Consider the following 16,472-nt stretch of genomic DNA (forward strand, 5'->3'; position numbering starts at 1 on the left):
ACACTTTAGTGGCAACACACCCAGGTGCATTTCTCTGAAGTGAGGGCAGTAAGGAGAAGAGCTGGGGATTGCTGGGAGGACACCTGGTCTTTTTCTCTTGCTTAGCACCACATCTCCCCAAAGGGCTTTCCTAAAATCTGATCAAGGTGTTTATCTTTCCACCATGATTCCATTTTTTTTTTTTTTTTTCCGAGACAGGGTTTCTCTGTATTGCTTTGGAGGCTGTGCTGGAACTCCCTCTGTAGATCAGGCTGGCCTTGAATTCTCTGCCTCCGGAGTGCTGGGATTAAAGGTGTGAGCCACCAACGCCCGGCATAATTTCCATTTTTTTTCAAGATATTGTAGTGTCCTTCTGTCCTGGAAAAAACAAATGCCAGAAACTCACCTTCCCCCACAATTCAATGAGTCAACAATTATATTTTTCAAAAGGAATATTTACTAGGAAACTAAAGGGAGACCAAACAAAACACAAGAGAACAGAGGCAGAGTTGCAAATGAGCTGAGGGAATTCAAATTGATAGGCAGCTTCTGACCACAGCTGCACTGGCTGGGTAAAGCTATCCACACACAAAGCCATCTGCTCACCATGTGGGCAGTCTTTGACCCAATGCCCCTGCAAAGCTACCTTTGAGCCAGTAGCTTATTCACTCAAACCTTAGGGCTGCTAGCTCAAGGCAAGGAGATCCTGAGCTGGGAACAAAAGGCTATTTCAGCATCTCCAACCTGAGCTCCCATTGCCAAGGGCATGTCAAAGCTTAACAAGATGGCTGCCTGATAATCCTTTGTTGGAATCATTCTAGTTTCTTTGGGACCATTCTTCTAGGTGCATCTGCCTGGATGTAGTGACAATATTTCTGTTCACTATCCTGTTGGCACGCACCCTTCATGCTTTGGTTCTAAACACTGGTATGATGGAGGATGTCTGAATGGGAAGGGAATGTGTGGAGAGGACCCATGGGGGGAAAGAAAGGTGTGTTTTTCTCATTTGATCAGACATAGGCAGAACTGGGATTCCCTTTGAACCCCCTGCAAATGGAAGTTGGAAAGAGAAGGGAATGGATTAGGCAGGCTGGGGAATGCACTAAGCTTGAGTGCATTAACATTGCCTTACACAACCAAAGGCTTCCGCCCTTTCAAGATCTGACAAGATCTAACACTGGCAGTAGGATTTCTTGTACTAGGTGTGCATGGCAACCAGAGCTTTCCAACAACATGCCACGATGCTGCATCTATCCAGTGCAATCTACACTGAAACGCGAATTGAAATGAAGAGAAGGCTGATTGCAGGATGGTTAACTGCAACCCAACTCTGGATTCTGTTACAGAGACTGTATGAAAGGTAAATGCAGTCATGGAGTAGTGATGCAGGTGTGTGGAGAAGGTGCTTTGCACCCACAATGAGGACCTCTAGGTAACAGCTCCTGAGCCATCCAGGGTATGATGAGGCCTTTGGTTTCATTTCATGGAGGGAGAAGCAAGGAGGATGAGGTGCAGAACTGGCAGTAGACCGGCTGAGAAGGATGCTGGGTAATGGATGAGCTACCCTGGGGAGAGCCCTTGGCCTTCATTCTTGTAGGATTTCCATCCCCCAAGTGCTGCAAAAGTGATATGTGTCTGAAATGAGAAAGAGCCTCTATCTGTGGCTGCCCAAGTCTATACTCTGGGCTGTTGCATATGGAAATATCCAGAAGGCAGTCATGTCAAGAAAGGCCAAAAGCTATGTCTTTTCTTAGTGGATCCCGTGTCATCTCTTAGTTATCTCATAACACACACTCCTGTGCCCAGGAAAGAATATTCCAGAATGCACATGCATGCCATTGAGAGGCATGATTCTCTAATAAGGATGACATGTCCTATTCTAGTAATGTCACTGCTGGAGACGAGGTGGCTGCTGGCTACCTGGAAATAATGGTCTAGAATCCCAGAATCTGGGCTTAGCTGGTCATGGCTAAGTGGGACTCTGCCATGTGCATGGGAGGGGACAGTGAGTTTGCCTTGCATGAGACTTACTCCAGGCTTGCCTGGCCTAGTATTCTCTTGGGCCTTTCCTTGGAAAATTGGGGCAGTTTTGGGGGTGGAATTATTCTCTGAAGACAGTCATTAGCTCACAGTTAGTAGAGTTTGAATTGAAATCTGCTGCCTATTTAGCACCTGGATGTATTTTTAAAAATATTCTGTCTTTCCAGGGCATTCAATCAAATGACTTCCTGCTAGACTAACCACTACTGGGACCAGAATCATGCCCATACAACAAAAGGCCTTACGTTAGTCACTAAGACTCTTGGCACTCAGGACTTTCACTACGACAGTTGCTTTCTTCCAGAGTCCAATCTGGTTTTTGACAGTGAGGATGAGCTTCCCTAGAGCACATGAGCTTGGGCCACCTGAAGAAACTATGGACCATTCAGATTCACCAAATCCAATTTGGAAAGAGGGCCAGTTATTGCTGCGGTTACAGCTGAGTATTTCATCACTGAGTCGTCTGGGTGTTGCTAGGTGGGAAAAGTTACTTAAGATCTTTGTAACATAGTTGTCCAACTGTGTCCTTGGCACAAGCAGTCTTCTTATCCACAGTCACCGTTTCTGTAGGATGAAGAAACAAAGAGTGATTGGTTTTCACTTGTACATTTCTAATGTGTACCAAACAAATACCATGTACCATGACAGATGTTGGGAACACATGTGCCAGATATTCATCCAAATTTCAAAGGATGCTTAAAGGGATAAGTGAATCATAAAAGTGTACATAAACTTCTAAAGAAGCCTTTGAGATGATAAGGGGATTTTGAAGCACATGTGCCACTTAGGATGAATATGAGTTTGAGCCATTTGACTAGAAGAGAGAGCCTAATGCAGAGGCAGGAGAAGGAATTGGAGCTGTGGAAGGATTATCAGAACTGAGGTGAAGGGACTGTATTGTGAGGAGTAGAGCAGTAGCAAGTATGACTGGGCTGGACAAAGGAGGTCTGAGTGATGAAATATAACACTCAACCATTGTTTTCCAACTGTGAAAGGTACACGTATGTATGTACATGCATGTGTGTTTTGCTGGGGATAGATCCTAGGTCCTTGTGCTGGACAAGTGTTGTATCATTAAGATACAGCCCTGAACAGTGAACTTTCTTAGTAGAACCTCAGACTTAGATAATCATATTCTCTTGTGTTGCTTACTCAATCCAGTATTCTACTGAAATTCAACTCATGGTGTTACCTCTTAATACAGATTAAAGGTATTAAAACAGCAGACACAGATCGTGAAAGAGAGAAGCCAAAGTGACTTCTGTCGATATAGTAACAAAACTTTACACACATCCTGAGAGAACAGAAAATGTTCTCAAATTGGAAGGTACAGAATGCATTTCAGAAATCAAAGGTCTGTAATAAAGCTACCACATAAGTAAAATAATTAAAGGCAAACAATGGAGACAAAAAGCCACTTCTGGCTTTGAGGTATGTACATGCTTATATACATACGCATCCCTCAGGGAAAAGCAAGTAGATATTTGTCATTTGAACAAATCTTAACAGATTTCCTTGGGTGCATAAACAAGCCAGTACAGAGGTGTTCAGACCTGGAAGTCACCTCTATACTGGGTTGGTTATGACCTGTCTGGAGTATGTTCAGAGGGCCAGGCTTTTTTTCCTGAAGTCCCCCCTATTTTCTCTCCACTAGATCTACACCTCCTCTTTTCCCCTCAGAAAAAAGCAGGGCAAATATGGTATAATATGCTACAATAAGACCAGGCACATACCATCACATCAAGGCTGGACAAGGCAACCTAGTAGGAGGAAAAGAGTCCTACAAGCCGGCAAAAGAGTCAGCTACCCCGTACCCCCAACCCCACTGCCAGGAATCCCACAAGAATATCAAGCCAGTCATCCACAACATATATGCAGAGGACCTAGGACAGACCTAGGACCTACAGGCTCCCTGATTTCTGTGAACCCCCATGAGTTTCAGTTAATTGATTCTGTGGGTCATGTTTTGTGGTATCTCCAACTCCTCCGGTTTCTTCTATCCTTCCTTTCCTTCCTCTGCAGAACTCCCCGAGCTCCACCTAATGTTTGGTTGTGGGACTCTGCTTCTGCTCCCATCAGTTGCTGGATGAAATCTCTCTGGTCTCTTTGATGGGGATTCTGCTGGTCCCAGAACACTCTGCAGGCAGGACAAACTCTAGGTCAAAAGTTTAGTGGCTGGGTTGGTGTTCTAATTATTCCATTTGAGGCCTTGCCTGGTTACAGAAAATGACCTACCTGTTCAGGCTCTGTGTCCCCAATTACTAGGAGTCTTTTCTAGTGTTACTCTCATAGATTCCATGAGGCCTAGATTTTTAAAACTATTTCCCATATCCAGGAAAATCACACACAGAGGCCAGGCTGCCAATGACCCAAGTAATAGCATAGCTCCAAACAGACACTGTAGCAGCAGTGTTCTTATTTGGTGCCTCTCTTTGTGTGTGTAGCTACCAGTCTCTGACATAGCCTCAGGGAATGCTATGGAGAGGACTGCTAGTTTCTCCTGTTTCAGATGAAACCTTCCTGTTCAATGACTCTTCTGGGACCAGTCCTGTCAGAGTCTAATGTCCCTTGTTTTTCCTCCCCGGAATACTGACACTAGGTTCTAAAACACTTGTGGCCAGGGATCAAGCCCAAAGGCTGATAGTAGAAAGGAGTTTTGATATATCTGAAGAATTGCTGGTCATCTCTATCAATAGTGTTTACAAGAGAAGATTTTTAGAAAGATACCCATTCTAGAGAAAGTCAGATGTCCAAGTTACGTCTGAAAAAAAATGTTTGGCTGTCTCAGGAGAATTTTGAATTTAACATATAGATGGCTTATGCTACCACCCAATCCCCTTTTGTCTCTCATTGGGGAAAAAAAAGAGGGGCTAGAGAGATGGCTCAGCATTTAGGAGCAATGACTGATCTTCCAGAGGACTGGGGTTCAATTCCTAGCACCCACAGGGTGGCTCACAACCTGTCTATAACTTTAGTTCCAGAGTACCCAACACCCTCACATAGTAAAACACCACTATTTTATTTTATTTGCACATAAAATAAAAATAAGTAAATAAGTAACTTTAAGAAAAGAAAGAAGAAGAGAAGGAAGGAAAGACTGATACAGTTCCATCAAACAAAACAAACATATTGCAACATTTTTCTAACTTATATCATCCAATGAGTTGCTTCTCATCCAATCTTTTTATAAAAAGATCTTAGGGAAGAGCTCTCTCTATCTCTGAATAGCACTAACCCAGTGCGCTATGGTAGGGATGGAGAGTGAAGACAGAAATGGTGGTTTCAGCACTGTGTGTCCAATCTTGGCCTTGCTGGTTCCATTGCTACCACACTGAGCATAGCACCTCTCTCCCTGTTATCAGACCCAATGGCCTTCAAGGCTGTGTCATGGGTTTGGAAGGCTTCAGGAAATTCAGCAGCATGACAGGAAGTGGTGGTTACAATCTGATCAGAAAGGTTTCTAAGTGAATTCAATTGTACTGAGACATAGGACTTGATTGGAATTAAATTGAATTGAAATCAAAGATGAGAACTATCCCAATGAAAACTGTAATGTGCAATGACACTTCAATCATAAAAATGACAGCTGATGTGAGACAGGGAATTCAAACTGACCCCAAATTAAGAACATAGAAAGATTGAGTGGAGCATTCGATTATATCTCCCTGTGAATTTGAAAATGGGTTCTGATTATAGGAAGTTTCTAAGGGTTTTGAACTAAGGAAGTCTGTCAAAAATGGAAGTGGTTCTTATTGTCTGATCTTACATGTACTTAGTATTTTTATTCTTGTATTTGTTTTATTTAATTTAAAAGGTGCAAAATCCTCAGCATTTTGTTGGCTACTGTTTAGTACAGCTTTACAAATATTTATATAGAAAACATTACATAGCCTTCCCACCTAGGATTAGGTGTGCACCTCCTTCTTCAAAAAAATGGCATTAAAAAAATTCTTGTTTTCCCCTAGTAGAGCTATCATGTTAAAGAAACAAGGCAGTGTGTGGTAACCCATGGATGGGGAGGTCAGAATCCCTAAAATAGGACCTACTGCTATTGTGCTAGCTAGGTGGACACAGGATCAAAGTGACTTCTAAATACTTTCTTGATCCCCTGCTGCACCTCTCAGCCCTCATCGGATGAGCTTCTTTTTGCAGTTGGCTTTGCTTTATATAGCGGCTACAACTAGACAAATGCAGAGAAAAAGTGACCCTGGGGCTCAGTTCTAAATGTGATCTCTATCTCACTCCCTTCACTTGGGAACATGGCAGAAGAGAGCTGGGAAGAATGCAAGTCAGAGGTTGGGCATGAGTGCTGTGAGAGTGTTTCCCGGACATGTCCATGGCTGATAGACCGTGAACTCACTGCAGCTGGACTACCTGCATAAGAGCTGCACACCTGGTAACACTTCATCAAGAAAGGAGGAGGGCTGATGAGGCCTCACTCCTCCATGAGGGACTAATGAATTATTGGTGGCCGAGGGAAGAGGGGTGACTTGCTTCATTGGTGTAGTCACTGATAACCTGTCCATGATTCTGTAAATAACCTCCTGCCCATGCCCAGGCAACTTAATTAAACTTAGTGGGTTACCCACACCAAACATACAAGAAAGTAGGAGGGATACTAAGAGGAGGAGAGGGGATGAGATGGGATAATAGGTTAAAAAAAGACTATAATTCATTATATAAGTATATGAAACTGTAGAGGAATAAAAACTAAAACAAACAACCGAAGAAACCACAAGATAAAGCAGTATAAATGGAATGCATTTTCCATTAGGAGCTTGGGGTAACAACTTAGAAAATGGAGATGTCCATCTGAGTAAGAGTATTATGTTAAGTACCTGGGCTCCATCTTAAGAACTTTGTATACCCTATCTCATTTAATCCTTTCTCCAAACCTTTATGTCAGATGGACAGCTACATTTTTCCTCTGGTGAGGTTAAGGGATTTGACAAAGGTAGAAAATAGTAGGGCCAGACTCTGCCACCATGCCCTCATGGATCTAAACACATGCTCTGGAGGAACACACTAGGCTTGGCATGCCACTAGAGAACCTTTCTATAAAAAGGGTCTTAGGGGGCTGGAAGGATGGCTCCGCAGTTAAGAGTGTACAGAGCTCTTGCAGAGGATCAGTTTGCTTCACAACATCCATGGCAGGTGGCTCACAACTGTAAGTCCAGGGGAATCCAACACTCTCTTCTGGTTCCCATGGGTATCTTCTCTCACATGCACATAATAAAAAATTAAGATAAATGCTTAAAGAAGTCTCATTCTGGAAAAGAATAGAAATAGTGGATCAAGTCCACTGTCAAGTTGGCTGTGAGGTGAAAGGAGGTAAAAAGTAGTGTGTGTATATGTGTGTGTGTGTGTGTGTGTGTGTGTGTGTGTGTGTGTGTGTGTAGGGGGCTGAGTGTGTATGTGTGTGATGACATGTATATGTTATTCACAGAGAGGAACTAATTAGCTACACTCAGAGGCAAGGCTCATGTAACAATGCAATCCAAAAGGTAAATATCACATTTTTTTCAAATGAAGTAGCACAGTAGAAAATTACTAAAAAGCAAAATGACTACTTATTGAGATTAAGTGGAAGATACATGGAGCGTGATGCTCTATGTTTGTATCATTACATTTATTCATTAATAAATTCAACAAACATCTACTGAAAACCAGAACATAAAGATGAACCAACCATGTCTATTCATATCTTAAAGATCTCCAAGCAACGAAAAGATGGCAAGGATAATGAGTAACTGTCAGCAGAAAGCTTTGTGCATGTGTGTGTGGCACATGATATCATCTATCCAAATCCCAGAATCAGAAGGGAAAATATTACTATAAAAAATGGGTCAGAATCTAAGCAATAGTGGAAAGGCTACCCTAAAAGCCCTTCCCCTATAATGAGACTGATGACTACCTTATATGCCATCCTAGAGCCTTCATCCAGTGGCTGATGGAAGCAGAGGCAGACACCCACAGCTAAACACTGAACTGAACTCTGGAACTCAGTTGCAGAGAGGGAGGAGTGAAGAGCAAAGAGGTCAATACCAGGCTGGTGAAACTCACAGAATCAGCTGACCTTAACAAGGGGGAGCACATGGACCTCAGACTGAGTTCTGGGAAGCCAGCATGGGAGTGATACAGACCCATGAATGTGGATGTCAATGCGGAGGCCTCGGGACTCTATGGGGCCTCTGGTAGTAGATCAGTATTTATCCCTGGTGTAAGAAAGGACTTTGGGAGCCCATTCCACGTGGAGGGATGTTTTCTCAGCCTGGACACTTGAGGGAGGGCCTAGGCCCTGCCCAGGATGATATGACAGACTTTAGGGATCCCCCATGGGGGGGGCTAACCCTCCCTGGGGAGCAGAGGGTGGATGGAGTGGGGGGCTGGAGGGGGTGGAGGAGGAGGGAGAGGGAGAAGAGATTGACATGTGAAGCAGGCTTGTTACTAATTTGAACTAATAAAAATAATTAAATAGCAACAAAAAATGGGTCAGGATGGAAGTTCAAGGATATATGTGATGTAACGGATTATGAGATAAAATCCACAGTCTGAATTGTCTTTTAGTAGAGGGACTTGGCTTGTTAATGCCTAGCATTGGTAAAATTCCCCCATGAGGCAACTTGTGCCCATCCTGTTTCTGTGCAGTTATCTTACCTCTTCAGTTTGAGAGGCAAGTGTCTAGATGGCCACATGCATTTTCCATTGCTATTGAAGACCTAAACTTGTGATTCTATTCTTATTAATTAGAAAATTAACCTTGTAACACCAGACAGGTGCAATGTATACAATTTGTGAATAATGAAGTAATGAAGCTTTTGTACAAATGTTACTTACTCAGTAGCAATGCCTTTTCTGTGATACTAATTCTGTCTTATATCTTACTTTAAATTTATTTATTTAGACATGGTCTCACACAGACCACAACAATGTCCGACTTGACACATAGCTGAGGCAAGCCTTAAATTCCTGATCTTCCTACCTCCACCTCCCAAGTATTAGAAGTATAGGTCCAAACCTGTATGATGCACAGCTTGTTTTATAAGTCACATGCCTAGTAATCCTCTATACTAGAAAATACATAATTCATCATTTTAATGGATATATTTAGGATAAATTATTTTCTCTCTTTTTTGGGGGTGTGTTATTTCAGACAGGTGTCTATGTAGCTCAGGCTAGCCTCAAACTCTTGGTAATCCTTCTGCCTTAGCCTCTGGAGTCCTGGGCATGTGCCACTATGCCTGGCTTTAACTAGTCAAGTCTATGGACAAAGTCTAAATGCTCAGGAGAGCGTCTTCTAAGCTGATTTCAAGATGTTGATGCTAATTTAACTCAAAGATGTGTGGTCTTATGGTTTAAGCATCATAAGAATTATATGTTTGAAAACTACTTTGTTTAGAAGTTTATGGATATTAATCTCTTACATTAAGGAGCTGAGAATTCTAAAAAGTAAAGTGAATATTTTAGTTTAAAGACAAAACCAATTATCTCACCAGTTCACACTGTATAGCATGTGCTAAGTAAGGACTGCTTTGGAACTATCACCAGTAATTTACTCACCAGCACCATACTGGGGCATGTGTTGTTAGTCTAGTTTACATGCAAGCTCACCATACCTTTAAACATCCTTATTTTATTTTTATAAAACTACCTGAAATACTTCACAACATGCTCCTTTAGAATGCTTATTTTCTATTTTGCCCCTAGGAACATAAGTTCCATTACAGGCAAGGATTTCTGTCTATTCCCACCCTCAAATGTGTCATCAGCACCCACTGTCAGTATTCAGTTGATATTTGTTGAACAAATACTTGAAGTCAGCATTTCTATCCTCAAAGTGATTGTTTGAAAGGAAGTCTGGCTAATCCTTGCTTGAACAGCATGTCACAACACAGCAAATGATGTCACACAAATGGGAGTCTAGAAAGATCACAGAGACAAGCTGACAGCAAGGCAGACGGCAGTGATCCTAAGAATCAGGACTTCTGAGTGTTCTAGAGAAAGTACCTGCCCCACCCCATTCTGCCTTTGAAACTATGATAAGCTGATGAGGACCATCTGAAGCATTATGCTTGAGGCTGCAAAAAATCTCATCTGAGATGACAAATAGGCCCTTGACTGCCCTTGTCTTTAATGTGTTGTCCAAGGCTTGGAGAAGTAAGCGTCACAGAGAAAACAGGGCTCAACGAGTGCAGCAGGGCTCACTCATTATGTATTAAGAGAAACACTACACTTGCAGATTTGAAAGTTAGCATTCGGAGTCTGTAAGAAATCAGCAATCATTTTACATGTCACAAGATGGGAGAAATTGGTATTCCACCCAACAGGAATGTACTCAGTGCTGACTCTGCCAGGCATTGTACTGGGTACAGGTTATGCAATGATGAATAGCATGCTCCAGTCTCAAGCAGCAACTGGAAGTGCTGGGGATGGCATACACACAAGTAATATAAATGGCATTAAATAGTATGTCATGGTTAGGTACAGTGAGCTAAGAAAAGAAGCACAGACAGAAACCATTTAGCTCACACTAGAGGGTCTTCAAGGTATTTCCTGAGGATGGCAGCTAGCATCCAGCTGGATCCGCCCAGGTAATAGGGGCAGAAAAGAGCACAAAAAAGTAAAGCAGTAATGAGGATGTGGGGCAAATAAAAAATGTTAAGTAGATCAAGAGCAATTAAGTACGGCTCCAGTATAAAGTGTGAGGGGCATAAAGACAAGGGTTACAGAGGGGCTGGACAGCAAAAGAACTCTGATCTTCAGCTTGTTCAGGACAGAGGGCAGTTACTAGAGGATTTTAAGCAGTATGGGCATGGGAGGGATCTGGAACCCTGAACTCTGGGTAGGTCTATGGGAATGTTTCCTGGAAGGACTATGCCTCAGAGTGGACAGCGCCTTCTGCTGGCTGCCCAGTGACAAAGCAGTCTGAGGAGATACAGGCTTCGCCTGCTCACTTTTCACTCCCTGCTGGTGAGTGCATGAGCTCTATTGCTGCTGCTCTCCTTTTCTAACACGGGGATCTAGCTTCCTTCACCTTCCAAGATGGACTCAAGACCAGCAAACCTCCAGAAACCCTCCAGGCCTTCTTCAGTGCCAGCCAGGGACTGCTGAAGTATCCAGCCACGTGGACAGAGTAGCTGTCACATTCTCAACTCCTCTAACATACAGTCATTGCTGGGCTACCTGGCCTGTGCTGCGTAAACCAATCTAATAAATCCTCTTCATAATCTAGATTCATTCTATTGGCTCTGTTCTTCTAGAGAACACTGACTAATGCAGGTGGTGCTGTGCGAAAGGAAAAAGTACATTTCGTCCAGTTGTCCTATTTTTAGCCATTTTAAGATGGATCACTGCCTTCAGATGTTGTACCAGTCTAACCCGCCCCTCATCACATCATGTTCTCACCAGCATTCCCCTTTTCCTAACTGAGGCTGAACCTGAGACTTGCTTGGATGATGCAGGAGTTTTACACAGAAGTATATAGATCCAAGAGAATACAAGAGCCCCACAACAGAGGTCCTAGACACTGTAAACTGCTAGATTAAAACAGTCTTCTTATCTTTAATTTGCATAAAGCAATAAATTATTTCATTCTTCAAAGTAGTTTGAACTGAGGTTTCTGTTCCCAGAAGCCCGAAGTATGGCTTGTCTCAGGGTATGAGAAATGTCCCATTCAAAGTCCCCTGGACCAGCTAAGGACAAAGTTCTTCAGTGTGGGGTCCGCTGGCTAGACTGTGTGGGATTCCCACTATGCTATGAGCCACCTCTGTATGGAAGGATTCTGGGTAAGGCAGGTATCAAAGTTTGAAGTTCTCCAAATCCCACAGGGATGTTTGCCCTCAAAAGTCATAGTTATTGCAATTTGAGAGGTGAGATCTTTGGGATGTGATTGGTCCTGAGGGTTCTTGTCTCATGAATGAAGTTATCCATCATGGATTAACAGGTCTGTAGACTAGTGGGCTGTTGAGGCTCTGCTGTAAGAATGAATTCTCTTTTGGTCACCTGTACTGTCTGGTTAATATGATGTCCTGTGCAGCCTCGGGACTCTATTATTGAGTTTCCACAAACCAGGAAGCAGGGATCTGTATATGCAGCCCCTTGACCCTTTACCTTTAAGACGGCCCCTACCTTAGTATCTACAACCCAGTGGGAGAGGGGCCCTGGGCAGAGTCTGAGGTAAGTTCTTCATATGGGTAGAATTATAGGTCACAGAATTGTAGCCCTGTAGGTACAGTCCACAGCACTCCTGGCAGTCCCTCTGCCCATTAGACCTATTATGACAATCATTTGTGATACCCTGAAGGCCAGGTGGCACCAAGCAATAGTATTAAGGGACAGATTTCCTAGAAGCTAATGGTTACAGCTTTTGATTTGTTCTTCATTTGATGGTGCAGTCTCTTAAAGGGTTGTTTAAATTGTGTGGATGTTTTAAGTCTGCTCTGCTATCAGCTCTGTTCTATTTAGTGACCATTAACTGCATTCACAGTTTAAAATGAAGAACCAAGTGTGTTTGTATTGTCTCTCCGTGTTTGTGGAGGGTGGGGATTTTGACCAGGAGCTGTGTCAGATGAAAGGCTTCTTACTTTTCAACACAGGTCCATTTCATACATAAGAGACATATCCAGGGGCAGCTGGATCCAGAGGTTCAGACAATGTCATCAGGCCTCATCACTTTCTCCACCCTTCAAGTGACCTTTCTGATATTGGGTGCTAATGTTTAGAAGCAAGATATCTGCTAGGAACTTTACATTAGCACCTCATAGCTCTAGCTGCAGTGGACAAGTGTGGCCTTTCTCCCCCTCCTGCCTTTCCTTCTTTCAACAGTTCCAATCCTGGGCCTACTGGGTCATGATCTTACCCTAAAGCAATCCTTGGATGTGCTAACTGAAGGGGACAGAGACACTTAGGTTTGGTTATCTTCTCCTAAACTACTTGTACAGAGGGGAGGGAAGCTGAGCCTAGAAGGGAAAGGAGGTCCTTTTATCAGAACAGGAGTGCTGCATTAGCAAATCCCAACTTTTTCCCTTCAGGGTGTTGCAGGCTAAGAGAACTAGGGAAAATCAGGTATGCTTTAGAAGAACCAAGCCTTGCATCTACAAAGTCAGGACTGATCAGAATACATTTTAAAAGACACTAGTGGGTGGGGGAACTACAGAACACAGCATAGCACTAAATTAAAAAAATCCATTTGCTTTTCAGGTTTTTAAAAACAAAGGGCTTATGGTTCCCCAGCTTTACTGCATTATTGTTCACCATGCATCCTACTGAGTTTAGAAATTATGGTGATATTGAAGCAGATGATTAGGTGGGAGAAGAAATAGCAGGATCAAAACAACTGAAAGTAAATTAGCAAAAAAAACCTCCTTACTCACAAACCATTTGGGAATGTGAGGTCATCAGAGGCTGTGAATCTATGCCAGCAGGAGAGAAACAAAAGAATTTTTCCTGAGAATTCTCAGGCTTTGTTTTCATCTCACATTGTTAAGTGAGCCAAATAATAATAACACAGAAGGGGAAACCAATTTTTAGAGCTAGTTTATTTTGTGATCCCTAAACTGTGCAAAAGCCTGCTTGAGCTCTGAGTGGTATAACCATGTCTTCTAAACAGCTGAGATGTGGGGTTGCAAGTTGTGAGGAGATGTGTAGGCATCTGTATGCTTTTTCCACAGACACAGTAATAGAGGAAAAGGCAAAGTTCAAGTGTAATATCTACAGGTTGAGATTCATCTCAGTGATCATGATGGTTAATAATGAGTGTAAACTTGACAGGATCTAGAATTCCCTAGAAGACAAGGCTCCAGGAATGTCTGAGGGATTTTCTAGTTTGGGTAAATTGAGACAAGAAGAGCCACCCTAACAGGGGGCAGCACTCCCTGGTTGGGATCCCAGACTGTATAAAAATGAGAAAGCAGCTGGCCAAGACCACTCTCCTCCCTGTTACCACTCCGTGAGAACTAAGGCCTCTCTTGCACTGGGGTTTCCTTTCCCTCCAATCCCTGCCTCTGAGCCACTCCAATAAAGGAGGCCTGGTTGGCATTTTATCCTTGAGCATTCTGGCCAGCAGTCTGGGGAAGCTGTAGAGACCTGACCTCATATTCCATATGCCCACTGAAGAACTCTGCCTGAGGGATTTTGAAAGGTGAGTTATTTGGAAAGAATTATCTGTGTTCTACCACAGAGCAGATGATGTGAGGTTATCAAACTACTTCATGAATTCTGAGAACAGAACTCTGTGTGACACAGTGTTGGAGGCACAGTGGGTATGGCTGCCATTCTCAGGAGAGTTGAAGCAGAACAATCACAGCATGAGATAGGAAGTAAAGTCTGGTATCTCACTGCAGTCTGTGCCCTCGTGGAGGATGCTCTCTTCCTCAGAGCAGGAGGCTATGCTGCTGCCCTGTTCTTCCACATGTGGTAGGACACAGCAGGGATGAGCATTCTTGTCTGAGGAGATAAGATTTGCTTACAAGGCCAGTGTAAGTATCCAGCAGGGGCCATCAAAGAGAATGACACCTCAAGCCTGTCCCCTCATCTAAGTAAGGCCCCTTTCAGTGTAAAAGCTGCTCTCAGAAGAGTGACAAGACTGGAACCACTGGCTATAGAGGCCAGACTCTTGGTACCTCCATCTTGCTGTCCTTCTCTGTTGTCTCTGAACCTCTCACCTTCTCAGCTTCATACACAAACTCTCAAAGTGTCAAGGTCCATAGGATACTGAAGCCAGACTGCACTCCAGAGTCTAGTAGTGTTTCCGTCTTTGTGGGTCATAAGGGCCTTTTCTTAAAGTTCCTTCCAAGGGGGAGGATCTCGGGCTATGAGAGAAAGCATGGGATATTGCCAGCAGGGAATGTCACAACTTATACCAAGTGCCGGCCAAGCCACACCACTGCAGCAGAGTCTTGTCTCTCCCAGTAATAGTTAAACACATATATTCCGTAGGGAGGGTGGGGATCTCATTTGTCTTGTTAATCTCACACACTCCAAGATGGAACAATAGTTGGCCTGCTCATGTGAAGTGCTATGACAACACCTGCTCTAATTTCAAGATGGCAATGGCTATGGCATGCCTGGAGGACAGGGTTCACTTGCAAGGGAAGGTCATCTCTCTAAGTGAGAAGCCAAAGATGTTGGCAATCCCAAAGTCCTTTCTGGACCCCAAGGACTCAAGGACCCCAAGAATATACATTTAACATTTAAAGCATGTCCAACGTATACCAGGTAGAATCCTGAAGAAGTCAATGTACCATGCAGCTGGAGGCAGCCCAAGCAAAGGGAAGCACATGCGCAGGGCAAAGTGACTGCACAGAGTGCCACATTTCTAGGGTCTGCTGGGAGGCCCTGCTGGTCAGAGGTTGCAGTCTACCATGTCTGGACAGCTCTCTCAGAACTCAGTGAAAAATAGAAGACTCCCTCCCTCACCTAGTGAGGATTTCCTGCTCTCTACCTAACCTTATTTGGAGAATGAATGTAGGCCTGGATGCCTGACTTATCCCAAATGTGGCCCTTGACATAGCTCCCTGCAAAGGCTTTCCCCCCCTGCTACCCATATGGTAATCAGACATTGTGCTAGGAGCTTTGTGATAGGAGAGTACTGCCTAATGCAAATTAGGTGATGTCACAGCTGTTGTCCCTGTCCTATAGATCTCCCTGACTCTGGAATAAAGTTGAAGTGTAACACTGCAGCAGTCTCCCAGTAGGCTATTTCCATCATGCTCACAGGCCAGACAAAGCCCTGCTTGCTCATCTGCCCCTTTGCCCTGGTGGCCCAGTGCAGGGGAGGAAAGGGACCTCAAGGGTCCTGAAAGTAGCTCATATGTAAGTACTATGCCAAGAAGCAGTGATATGCTATAGACTCCAGAAAGGAATGAACCACGTTGTAGAGGGTTCTGTGTACATTCTAAGATTTGTATTCAAAGCAGAAAAAAAGAAAAGCTGAGGAGAGGCAGAGAAAACAACAGAATTGGGGTGAGGTGTTGGGGTGAGTCATGAACTGTCATCCCTGTGGTAAGAGGGAACCATCAGCAGCCATGTGCTGCTGAGAGGGATTCAGATCAAGGTCAAGACTGGTCAGACCTGAACCACACTGTCTCAGAGCACTGGACTACTTCAGAGGCGCTTCAGCCACAGTGCATGACTACATTTTCTCTGCAAACCTTCAAGCTTCTGTATTACCAAACTCCATGTCAACTCAAGAGGACACCAAGATGGATACTCCGGAGTCCCAGGGTGGATGATGCTAGGCAATGCAGGGGTGCCCCATGTTTCCTTCAGTACTTCTCTAAAGGACTGGGTCCTGATGTCCACTGCCTGGCACCATTTCATTCCAAATGTTCTTGGGAGCACCTGGGCCAAGGTGAGCTCAATGACAGAAGGGAGGAGCAGCTGAGAGGTACGGTTGTACCAACTGCTTTTATACCTCTTGACCTAACTGCTTTCCATCCAAGGAATCATGGTGA

The sequence above is a fragment of the Cricetulus griseus genome, chromosome 3 (genome assembly GCF_003668045.3).
Source record: "Cricetulus griseus strain 17A/GY chromosome 3, alternate assembly CriGri-PICRH-1.0, whole genome shotgun sequence".
Taxonomy (NCBI): domain Eukaryota; kingdom Metazoa; phylum Chordata; class Mammalia; order Rodentia; family Cricetidae; genus Cricetulus; species Cricetulus griseus.